The 12,705-nt window shown below is 45.6% G+C and overlaps 1 long non-coding RNA gene across 1 annotated transcript in view; it reads right to left on the bottom strand.

Annotated features, from left to right (window-relative positions):
* LOC120396718 overlaps nucleotides 1-9,116 on the bottom strand; it is a 190,611-nt gene extending 181,495 nt beyond the window's left edge. Inside the window, exon 1 of the long non-coding RNA XR_005593320.1 lies at nucleotides 8,863-9,116. This is a non-coding gene — a long non-coding RNA (uncharacterized LOC120396718). The remainder of the gene's footprint in view (nucleotides 1-8,862) is intronic.
* Between the last annotated feature and the right edge of the window lie 3,589 nt (nucleotides 9,117-12,705).

Genomic DNA, 12,705 nt, shown 5'->3' on the forward strand with positions numbered 1-12,705 from the left:
ACATTTTAGCAGTTCTGAGGGGATACCATCAGCACTGGCTGTGCATCAGTTTTTCAGTTTGCAAATGGCACTCTTCACTTCATCCAACACTGGTGCATCAGTAGAAGTGTCTGGGTCTGAAACCACAGTGGCTGCCAAGTAATCCAGTTCTGAGAAACCAGTGGCTGGAGAGTGGTTCAGGGTGCTGTGGTGAAGTGCCACCCAGCGTGAAAGAATGTCATCAGATTTACATGGATGACCTTAGCTGTCATTCAGGATGCCATTCATAGCGACTACCTCTTGACTGCTGAGGCTGCAGATTGCATGGAATTCTGGCTTTAAACCTACCCTGGCTAAGCCAAGTTCAACTTCATCCACCACTTGGTTGTAACATGCCTCATGATTGCAAAGTGCCAGGGCATTGAACTTTCACTTCAGCTGATTATGAGTGCACGCATCACCATGCTGGCAGACTGTGGCTTTCAATTTTATTGCTGGATGGCCTCCTCTGATTGCCATGATAGAAATGCTAGGCACCTATAGCCGATTGTCTGCTTGGCAGAGGTGAACAGAGACCAGGCAACCTCAATGTCATCTGGTAGGTCAGCAAGGGCAAAGAATCTATTACTGATGTTGAAACAAAAACCTATTGGCCTAATCTGACATGCAGAGAAGTGCATTGCGATGATGAAGTTTGACATCAGAGGACTTACTTGCTTTTCAAAAGGTCGGTGCCATGTGGACAACCACTTGGCGGTGATCCATGTTTGAGGCACATTCTGCCCCATGATATACTCTGCAGGAGGTAAATAGACATCTGTCATTTGAGATGATGTGGTCTAATTCCTCATGAATGATGCCATCGTGAGAGCTCCAGGACATCTGGTGTATGCATCATCGCTTGAACCACAACCTGAGAATGGAGAGATTGCCTGAGGCACATAATGTAAGCAAATGACAGGAGTTATCATTGGGTATACCTGAACCATAATGGCCAATGACCTGTTCAAGCCCAAATTTGCAGGGATCTCACCCAAGATCATGAGATTATCATGTGAAGGGACAGTGCATCCTAGAGATTCCAATTGATCATAGAGGAATGATTTAGTCAAAGATCATTTCTGTCAGTGCATAGACTACTATGACAGTGAGGTGACCATGCCGATGTTTAAAATGTGCAATAAGTGGTCAAGATGACATGGGCATCCAAGTTATCAAAGATGACTTGGCCTTGCCTCCCAGTAGTAATGCTACCCCATGTAAGTGGTTGGGACCACCAGGTAAAGAAGCAATGAATCATCTCATGGCGTCCATGATCTACCAGCTTTACTTCCATTAGGCAGCGATTGATATGCTAAGATGGTCTCATGCAAAGTAGACAACAACCTGATGACCATGTCTGTAAAGAGTTGCAACATTCCAGGTTACATTTTTTTTAAATGAATTGGCAGAGATCTCAGCGACAATTAAATGCATTGTCACGGTATACTGCACAAGTGCCTGCTGACATCAGAGGACTAGCATCCTTAGGGATGTTTTGGTGCAAGCATGTCACATTTGCACTGGAGGAAGACAGTGCCAGCAGGGTATCTGCAGCTGAGTGTAGGGCCTGGGCTTTAACCCTCATGCTGAGCACTAAGTTATTCATGTTGATCAAAAGCAAGAGCAAACGATTGTCTCAAAGAATACCTTCTCCCATGATGATGAGACAGAGGTGCAGCAACACGAACCTTTTCCTGGTCTACCAGTAGTGGCATCATCCTCTGCGACCCGAGCTGTTGGATCTTTCACGGCAACTTTTTACCTCTGGTAGCTAGGTGCAGCTGCTGCCCTGTGTCTTCACCACCCATGTTAGCCATTATTTTCAGGGTTCTCATTGGACTGGTCCACTTCACATAATGCCCAAGACAATATTTTGGACCACCCTTCATCATTGATGGCATAGCTCCAGCCAGTGATCCCCTACTTCAAATGTTACATCCCTCCACCAGGTTGCGGTAGAGTCACCAAACAGCCCAGTGGTCACCATAATCATTGTGAAACATTTGTAGGGATAATATTTAAGAAGTTATGTATCTATACTGGAAATTATGTTCTTAAAACCTTGAAGTTAAAGGCAGGTCACCAGGAGCTTGTGGTTAGGCAATTATCTCTGTCTGGTCATTGCATATTGTGTATCTCACAATGTAAATCTATTTGAATATGGAGCCACCAGCTAACTAAGATTGCAAAAATCAACAAGAGATCATGAAGTCTACAGGATGAACCACACAGCAGGAGGCTGCTCAATTTATGAATAAAGATCAAAGAGCTATTTTGATACATCTAGGATTGCAATAAGACACCAAGTATCCCTTCACCAATGTGACATGCTGACAATATGTTATTGTCCTGAACGAGGGATCACAGCCTGGTCTGGCTGTACAGTGCTGGTGAGCAATACTATAACAAGATATTCTTCTGTCTTAATGAAGTCTAGATTCTAAAATGCATGTTATAATTTTATTTTATACGTAACTGTTTGTTTCCAATGCTTTTACTTGCTTCTTCTGATCCCTATTCTTTAAGTAAATGTATACTTGTTGTCTCTATAGATGTATCTTCGGGCTGTGTGTTAAGCAGACCAGTGATCTGAACTGGAACTCAGAAGCTGGGTGTACTGTTCCTTTGAGAGAAGTGAATCTGTGAATACAGTGACTGTCCAGTGGATCAGGGGCTGGACACTCCAGGGAGATGCTCAGAGTGCTCAAGGGTTGGAGAGTGCCAATGGCCAATCTTTTAGGGTGACCAGATGTCCCAACTTAGGAGCATATATAAGAAAAAGGTCCCAATTACACCCCACCCCCATCCCAATTTTTCACACTTGCTGTCTGGTCACCTTACAACCTGGAGAGAGAGAGAGAGAGAGAGAGAGAGAGAGAGCCCTGCAGATATCTAGAGGGAATATGTGCTGCCTATAGCTGGTGAAGATGGGTAGCTGACCCCTGGTAGGCACAGACAAGGCTTCCTCATGCTAAGGGCAGGTGGTGGTGAACAACATGGGCTCCTAGGAAGCACCACAGAAGTCCAATCTAATCAGCCACGGAAAGGCAACCTGCAAAATGAAAATTTATGTATGGAACAAGATGCAAAAAGACATATGGTGTTTAACAGATTGAGAGATGCATTAAGGATAAAAATACATTACAAATATGTGCCATATAAAGTTCCATTAGCACTGAGAAACAAAACCTGAACTTGTCTGGATAATAAGAGGAAGATTATTGAGCAAGGTCAGATAGCAACAGATTGGATTAATAGAATAGCCACCATAATAAAACCCAACAAGTTAAACACAAGTGCTACCCATAAGAACAGTTAGGAGGTAATGGATAAGTCACTAAAGTAATTTTGAAAATTTTAAGTGCCTGACTGGGGCTTGGGTTCCTAAGTCATTTAGATGCTTTTAGAAATTGTACCTTATGTCTAACTTTCAAAATACAAATAGTATTTTCAGTTTTGGATGCAAACCAAATGTTTTGGCAGGTCAGGCTCAATGTAGAAACTCAGTTCCTTCATCTCCCTTTTTGGTAAATGCACATTTAAGTGATTTGTTTTCAGGACTGCCCCAGTATCCAAGATATACCGAGCATCAATTGCAAAGTTTTTGAAGATCTGAATAGAGTGGAAGTAACATTTACTTGTAAGCGGAGAGGACAGTGATTGACACCACAATGAGAGACTGCATAATGTTGTGCAGCCTGCCAAAGAAAGACGTGGCTCAGTAACAAAGGAGTTCCAATGGGTCTGAGAAATGTGGAAGCAATTGTATAAATGGAACAATCACAAAACAAGAAGGCCTTACAGAGAGATTCATAGACTCAGAGTCAGAGACTTTAACTTCAGATGGAACCATCGTGATAATCTAGTCAGACCTCCTGCACATTGCAGGCCACAGAATCTCACCCACCCACATATCTAAATAGATGTACCTTTGTCACAATTAAGTTTTCCACTCAGACTGCTTAGAAAGAGGAAAGTATTTTGGCATTTGAGAAAAAAAAATGTTGTCATAAAGGCACCAGTATTAGAATATTTTGAGATTAAAGATCCTAAGATTTTGTCTGATGCATATTTACATGGGCTGAAGACTGCACCTAGTGACATATGCTTCCACAGTACTGAACTAAGCCATTCAGACATGGCTCCAGATCAGTATTACAAGATGAATAATGTAGCTTAACTTCAATTGACTATGTTATCAGTTAACTGTTCTCAGCATTGTCTGAGCATACCTATCATCAACTTTCTGGTCTACCATCTACATTTTTAGAAGAATTTCACAAATGTCTCTCAAGCTTCACTGTGGTTATATATTCACAATTCATTTTAAGCATGTATAATCACTCTTATACCCTTGACCTCCCCCCCATTCCGTATTTGATTTTTCACCTGGAGCAATGATTTACATAAGCTACTCACTTGGGCCACTCAGAGTGTCCATCTCCTAATTGAGCAACATTGAGGCTCTTGTTAAATAAGCTTTAATTTTCTGATCATAGTTGGACATTTTAAGTTCATATTGTTTTACTTCAGATAGTTGTGGTCTGCTATTATTTTAAGGTTAGTGAAGATTACATTGAACCTGAGTTTATGCATTTGTCTGATGTTAGTGGGCCATGTAATTAAATTAACCAATTTGTTAATCTGTGTAATAATTCATTAACTATAATATTAGATGGTAAATCTTCCAGGCAACTTAACAAAACAAATTAAAAAAAAAAAAAACACACCCTACCTTCTGGGCTCTCTCTTTTAGAATAGTTTACTCACCAGTTGGACAAACTTTGCAGAAATCTGTCTTTAGCTAAACTGATAAAGTACGTTCCTCATGATGGTAAACTGGAGTTCACTAAATTGTCTTTATACACTTCCCTAATTAAGGTAAATAGCCACAACTTTCAGCAGCCAGTTAATATTTTTTCTTTATTAGAAAGATCATTCACCCTCATTTCCTAGCTTGGGTTCACGCTTGAACCAGGAAGTCTTTGCGAATTTCCTGTAATAAAGTGATCCGTTCTCATGATGAATTGCCCAGCCATGAGATTTCTTATCCTGCTATGCCACCTGGAACAGTTGGCTCTTCCACCCCCCCCCCCCCAAATCATTTGTTGACAAAAAAATCACCCTTTGGTTCTTAACTAAACCACCCACTTCTTGAGCTGGTCTTGTCCTTCCTGACGCTTGTACAAGATATTGTTGGCCGTTGTTATGCACAGTTATTCCCCTCCCCCCATCTTTTAAGTAGCAGCATTGGAGTTGTTTAACTCGAGTCTTTACATAGCGTTTTCTGTCTTTGTCACTTTCCTTTTAACCTTCCAAGTACATTGCCCTGAACTTATTCCTTCCCACATCTCCATCCTCAGTTCAAACCACTTCAAGCAGCCTGTGCAAACAACTCTGATTTTTTATTTTAAAACGTTTATAACGATCTTGCTGTAGCCTGCAGCTAACTCGGCCAAGTTGTCTTGAGTTCTGCTTTCATTAGCTCAATGGCATTTGATAATTTGAGTCACACAAACTGTTCTCAGCTGCCGTGACACCACCCAGTAAAAGAAGGATGTCTGCTTGCTGATCCATAAGAGGCTGTCCTATGTAAGAGCTGAGCCACAAGAAGTGGATGCTGATGATAGGAGCAGAAGAAGGGCATAAACAGAAGGGACCGAGTTTTGATTAGTGTTTATGCGCCACAAGGCGTGTTAATTCTTCCCTCCTCCCAAAACCAGCTACTTTTCAAGCTGGCAGACTAAGTAATTCAGAAATTCATAACAAGTGACTTCAGTTGCAGGATCCCAAGACTACGTCTGTGCCTACAACGCAGGGGGTTGGAAGGGTGTGCACAGATGTGAAAAAGGATAATTTCTCCATCCCATCTGGATCATTTTCTTTTCACTTATCAGCATCTGGTGCACAAAAGTCATTGTCCTGAGTAATAGACTCAACTTGCATGGAGTTGGGGGGAGGAAGGAGGAGAGGTGAGATATCTGTCAGATCAGAGCCTAGCACGTACAGAAGTACAGTGTAATACATCCACACGGGTTCTTGAGACAGGAGATTAAATCCTGGAGTTGGCATCAGGAAAGTAGCCACAGAAAATAAATCCGAGAGGATGTTTCCTCACTTGACTAGCGACATCCCCTCACGGGGATGCAGACCTGGGAGAAGCAATAGTTGCAGTGACTGAACAAAAGACAGATTTTCAATGGGGACTAGCAAAACTTCTGCTCAGTCTAACAGACTAATAGAGCAGCAGACCCGCCAAAGTGTCAATGAATGAGGTGGGGAAAAATCCTAGCTGGACTAATCAGGGCCGCCGAGAGCAGGTTCGGGCCCGGGTGAAAAATTTTGCCCCCCCAGCAAGGGCAGACCAGCTAAACAGGGCCAACGAAGCCAGGCCTCAGGCCCCCTTCTGGACCTCTGGGCCCTGGTAATTTGTACCAGCTTCCCCCCTTCTTGTCAGCCCTGGGCCTAATGCGCCGTGGGAGCTTCCTGCCAAATATAACAAACACTGAATGCTGCAGTGGGATGCCATTCCCCAGCAACAGGATGTGTGCGTAGTGTCCAGGGCACACTCCCAGGGAGCTCTAGGAGACTAGGAGCCCCCCCACAGGAAGTCAAACAAGAAGCTCCCCCCAAGCCAGCACCTCAGTGCTGTCAGAACCTGAAGAGGAAGATGTAGAATAGCCCTGTCAGAAATCGCCTGAGGCAAACCTTCCCTTGGGCCAGGCAATCAGTAGGCCGGGACTGGCGTTCCGCTTGGCTGAAGCCAGGCAGAGCGAACGGGCTCGGCTGCTGTTCGGTGCATTCTAAGACTGCCCGCCCGGGGGAAAGAAAACTCCCCGCCCAGAGCCAGGCAGCACCCCCAGTGCTCCACAGCAAGCACAACCCCCGTCCAGCAGCAGCCAGCCCTCTGCACAGCTCTGCCCACAGCACGTTTCAATGCAGAATTTCCAGAGAGAAAAAAAGGCTGTTGGTGAACGGGACAATCTGTCCTACCCTCACAGTACCACACTATGCACGTACACCCCCACCCCTCGCACTGTTTTCCACTGCTCTCCTCTGCAGTTCTCTACCTGCCAAAATGGGGCCGGTGGGACAATGCATGACTACAAGTCATCAGAGAGAAGCTGGAGGCTTTGGCACCTGGGGAGGGATACATGGGCGACAGTTTGGCAGTCAAAACTAAATGCCTCTGCTAAAGTGACCCACAGTGCAAGAGTTAGCAATGTTGACCTCGATGTCATTTTCAATTCGACTACCAATCACTGACTGGGGCAGTACTCACCTATTCAGGGCCGGTGCAACCATTTAAGCGACCTAGGCAGTTGCCTAGGGCACTAGGATTTGGGGGGTGGCATTTTCTTTGGCAGCAACTGCCGTGCCCGGATCTTCGGCCACCCCTGGGCGCTGCTGGCATTTAGGCGGAGGGAGCTGGGGCAGGGGGGCACAGGGAGGGCGGCCTGCAGCAAGTAAGGGGGGGGGGCGCGGCACGCAGGGGAACTCCCCGCCTCAGCTCACCCCTGCCCCACCTCCTCCCCCAGCACGCCGTGGCTGCTTCACTTCTACCGCCTCCCAGGCTTGCAGCGCCTAAGCTGATTGGCGCCGCAAGCCTGGGAAGCGGGAGAAGTGAAGTGGTGACAGCATGCTTGGGGTGGAAGCGGAGCAGGGGTGAGCTGGGGTGGGAGGGGGTGCCTCAGGGTGGGGAGCTCCTGTAGGGAGGCTCAGGGCGGGGGAGGGCACAAGGTGGAAGTTTCACCTAGGGTGCAAAACATCCTTGCACCGGCCCTGCACCTATTGGTTCTGGCTGGCAGTAGACAGTGTACCACTTTGCTCTGCATTCATATTTTCAAGGTGATTTTAGCAGCCATAAATGCTAGAAAGGTTCTATATTGGGAAAGCAAGACCTTCCCTTCTGAACTCAGTTCTGCAATAAGAGGGGTAGATTCTGTAGCAAATTCTGCTCTGGGATATGCAAAAACCTGCTTAAAGGTGTTCAAGGACCTGTTTTTTGGCTTTTCTTTAAGCAAAATGCTGTGCTTTTTATGTTACTGACAATCTAGTACTTCATGGATTTTCAGTGAACAGGCCTTTCATATATTGCAGAGCCCCAAGCTGGTGCTATTTGTTAATTTACATGATTTGAAATGTGCATTTGGCTTCTGCAACTACAATTCTGTTCTTGGCATCTTTTTTCACACTGCTGCAGAGCATGGGAAGCTCTCAGACAGTTTGAGTGGTGAAACACCTCTGTTTCTGCTAATCCTCGTATTCACAGGGTATAGGTCACACTCTGTAATAATGGAAATGGGCTGACACCCAGGAAAAAAGCTATGTTGGAGAGAAAGAATATGAATTTTAATTTAGCTCCAGAACAGCTAGGTGGCTTCTCCCCTCCTTCATTAGCAGCAAGACACCAAGATGGGAATATAATTATGCAACAGCAAATCTGAAGAGGTGGGAGTGAGGTGAATACAAGAGACCATTATAAAATGTGACTATAGGGAAAGCACGAGTATACCTCTCTCACATACATATATTTGTCCTAAGGAAAACAAAAGTTCTACAGTAAAAGCATCTGCAGTTACAAAAATGCCTTTCAGAGCAAATACATACAGCAGAGATTATCACAACATTAACATGCCAGGCACCCCAAAGTAACAGGAAGAAAAATCCAGCATCAACCTTCACATTTAATTTAAACCACATCTAAGGGAAACCTGGGAAAATAGCTCCACTCACTGGGAATCCAAGACTGACAAAGAACATCAGGGAGCAATATTCCCCATGCATTATTTATTAGTTGCCATCTAATGAGAATTTATTTATAATGAAAAAGATAGTTACCTTATATCATCAGAAATTACATTTTTTTTGGAGAACTCTAGACATCTGGTAGTCCTGTGTTTTTTAAGGTGTCTCTTAAAAGGAAGGATGAGAGGTCAGTTGTTGAGAAAACAACAAACTGTTTTTTACAGAAGAAAGGAATGTACCCAATCTGTTTAGTCTTCAGCATTACATAAATGTTTCCATGGGGTAGAGAGGTTAGGAAATCATGTTCCTTGGAATCCACTAAGAAACCAACATATCTGGCATTTAAGTCTCTCCTTGCTGGGTTTGTATCTCCAGCCTCTAGGGAACTCAGGTGCTGCTGACAATTAACTTTGATGAGCCAGCACCAGTTTCCTGAGGAGAAGGCTAATAGCTGGCAGCTGTGGGATTTCTGCAGGCATGAGACAGCGTTTTAACCCTAAGCTTGCCAGTCACTGCACAAGGGCCAGCCACTATCAACAGGAGTCTGGTTATAATGGATCCTCAAGCATTTTAAAAGGGGTAGAATATAAAAATTTAGCTAATAAAGAGGTTGTGGGTGCAGACTTCCTTAAGTGAAAATCATGACTAAATAGTAAGGCCTACACTTCCTTCCAAGCAGTCACACTCCCGTATGCTGATCCCTGGGAAAAGCATAATATTCTTCTGGGTGTGGTGGAAGGGATGGCTGGAGAAAAAGCTCTAAAAAGGAAATCAATCACTTTCTTACTTCCATCTGTCTAGGCACTTGCAAGGGGCCATTACTATAGTATCTCAGAGTGGCACAAACATTGATTTAGCCTCACCCTTGTGACATGGGGAAATATTATTGTCCCCATTTCATAGATTGGGAACTGAGGCACTAATAGATAACATGGTTTGCCAAAAATCACACAGGAAGGCTGTGGCAGAGCTAAGAACTGAACTTTGAGCTCTTAAGGCCCAGGCTTGCATCCTAAGCACAAGGCTATCATTCTTCATTGTACCTTAAGCCTGGAAAGACATCCACCCAAAACATTAATTTCTCACAATCATTGAAGAAGAGGTGTTCCACTGATACAGACTTGATAAACTGACAGTTTGTGATCTGTGCCAAGAATTACAATAGGATTTAGATTCAGACCAGGATGAATCATGTCCTGTCTACAGTTGTCAAGGTAACAGCAGCCTTAGGCTTCCTAGCTACAGAGGGGCATTACTCCAGACACATCTCTTCAGGAGACACTTATTGCCTGGTTAATGCTTGCAATGATACACTTCACCAATGCTGTTCTGAGGATGTTCCTTGTGATTGATTTTTCACGGAAAAGCAGCACCACTTTAAACCAATTCACAGTATCTATTAAATGGCCCAATAGCCATAAATGTTGGAGCTATCAACTGCAGGCACATAGGAGCATGAACATGGAACAAGTGCATATCCCAGCAAGAAAGCCCTCTGATCCCTGCCTTTGCATGTGATGCACAATGCCAAGTGTCACACGTTAGCTGTTTTCATCAGGCTCCCTGGAGTATGCCATGATGTGTGCAGGCAAGCTCCTCTAGATCAGCTCCTTGGTTGGGTAGAATCACTGTGGATCAGAAGGCTAACAAGCAATTAATAACATTTTTCATATCCACTGTTTGGGTAATACCTTGCTGTTGATTACTATCTGTGGGGAATGGGACCTCTGTGTGTGTGATCGTATGGATTGTGAGAGTATTCTGTGCCCTACCACCTGAGCAGGGTTTACAGAAGACCCCACAGGTGGTCCCCAGCTACAGGAGATGGTGATGGTCATGTCCACACCACCTCAGATGCCCAAACAGCAGCAATGGAAATAACCCCTGCCCCGTCTGGTTGCCCTTCCTTCCCCCTGCCTGAACAACAGCAGTGGTAGCCAGGTTTCCCCTTCCCTTAATACCACCTGGGATTATTAAAAGAAAAAGAGTTTATATTTATTGTGTCTTCTCATTTTGGACAATAAAAAACAATCAATTCACTTCCACTTTGGTTTCCATTCACTTTCACTGTCAGATTCTCAATACTTCAGTATTTGGATGTTAAAGAGTGCAGGGGAATATTTATGTGTTTAAAAATAACTGTTTACACTGAATTTTTTCTATCAGGTTTAGCTTTTATACAAGATGTTAATGTTGGCCTAGATTTAAGTTGACAGTGTCTCTTTTATTTAAGGGTGGTTAATTCCACACTCTAATAAGCTTAAACATACCTATAAATGTGCAAACATCTCCTCTCTCACAACAGTGTTAGTTTAACTCAGGAGCCCCTGAGAAAAGGACAGTAAATTCTGTCACAAAGTTGATACACTAAGGTATAAAGTAGATGCCATACTAGTGACTGGAGCACATTCTTCATGGTATTTCACTGCTGTAATCAGGATTTATTGTGTTTCCAGATAATATTACTTTGAATAGTCCCTCCCACCCCCAAGTCAAAATGAGTGCTGTAATACTAATAATACATTTTCTAAACTGCATAATGAGATAACACCAGGAATCATATATCCAGAGAGAGAAAGCAATACAAGTATATTTAGAGCTAGGGGGAAATGTTCGACTAGGCAGAAAGAGCTGCTGGATACAGTCCTTGTTGCTCAAAATCTGTCAGTATTTGATTACTGCACACAGGATGAACTGTTTGGGATAAATATCTTTACATATATTGCCATTGGTATTAATAACATCGAGTGCTCATCATCAGTAGATATTCACAAAGGAGATCACTATTGCTATAATCAGTGTTTTACAGAGAGGGAGACTGAGGCTCAGAGGTGAAGTGATTTGTCTGAGATCATGCCAGAACCAGGTATAGTACCTAGTTCTCCTGAAGTCCTAGGCCAGTGCCCAATCCACTATGTTATACAGCAAGGCTTGAGCAGGGGTGGCAGGTTTGTAGAAATTTTGGTGGTGCCCAAACTCCGTCCCCTCCAACTCTGCCTTCCACCTGCCCACGGCTCTGTGAGGGAGTTTGGGGGAGGGAGGGATGCAGAGGGATGGGGTGCAGGGCTGAGGGCTGTGGGGTGTGGCTAGAGATGAGGGGTTTGGGGTGTGGGAGGGGCTCAGGGCGAGAGTAGGGGTGTAGGGGGTGAGGGCTCTGTCTGGGGCAGTCAATGGGGGGGCTTGGGGTGTGGGGAGGCGCAGGGTGACAGTAGGAGTATCAGGGGTGAGGGCTCTGGCTGGGACTGAGGATAAGGTGTTTGGGGTGCTGGAGGGGCTCAGGGCTTGGACAGATGGTTGAGGATGTGGTGGGGGTGAAAGCTCTGGCTGGGGTGTGGGCTCTGGGGTGGGGCAGGGCTGGGGATGAGTTTGGGGTGCAGGCAGGCTGCTCCGGGACAGGGGCCAGAGAGGACTGCCCCCAGCCCTTCCCTGCCTGCAGCAGCAAGCTCTTCCTGCCCCCCCCCCCAGCAGCACACTCACCCGGGGCGGCTCCAGGCACCAGCACGCCAAGCGCGTGCTTGGGGCAGCAAGCCACAGGGGGCGCTCTGCCAGTCGCCGCGAGGGCGGCAGGCAGGCTGCCTTTGGCAGCTTGCCTGCGGAGGGTCCACTGGTCCCGCGGCTTCAGCGGACCTCCCGCAGGCACAGGACAAGCAGACCCTCCTCAGGCAAGCTGCCGAAGGCAGCCTGCCTGCCGTGCTTGGGGCAGCAAAATACCTAGAGCCGCCCCTGCACTCACCCCCACCACTGTCACTACATGTGCTTCTAGGGCCTCTCTCAGGTCCAGGAATCTCCCCCACCTTCCCCGTGGTGGGTGCCGGGGGGTGCTGTGTGCGCCTCCTCCCCTGCTGTTGCCCCTGACTGTAGCCTCACTGGGGCTGAAGGAGGGGGCTGCCTCCTTGCCCAGCATGGGGCAGGAGCAGTGACTGTGGGCCGGGTGGG

Source organism: Mauremys reevesii, linkage group 2 (genome assembly GCF_016161935.1).
Source record: "Mauremys reevesii isolate NIE-2019 linkage group 2, ASM1616193v1, whole genome shotgun sequence".
Taxonomy (NCBI): domain Eukaryota; kingdom Metazoa; phylum Chordata; order Testudines; family Geoemydidae; genus Mauremys; species Mauremys reevesii.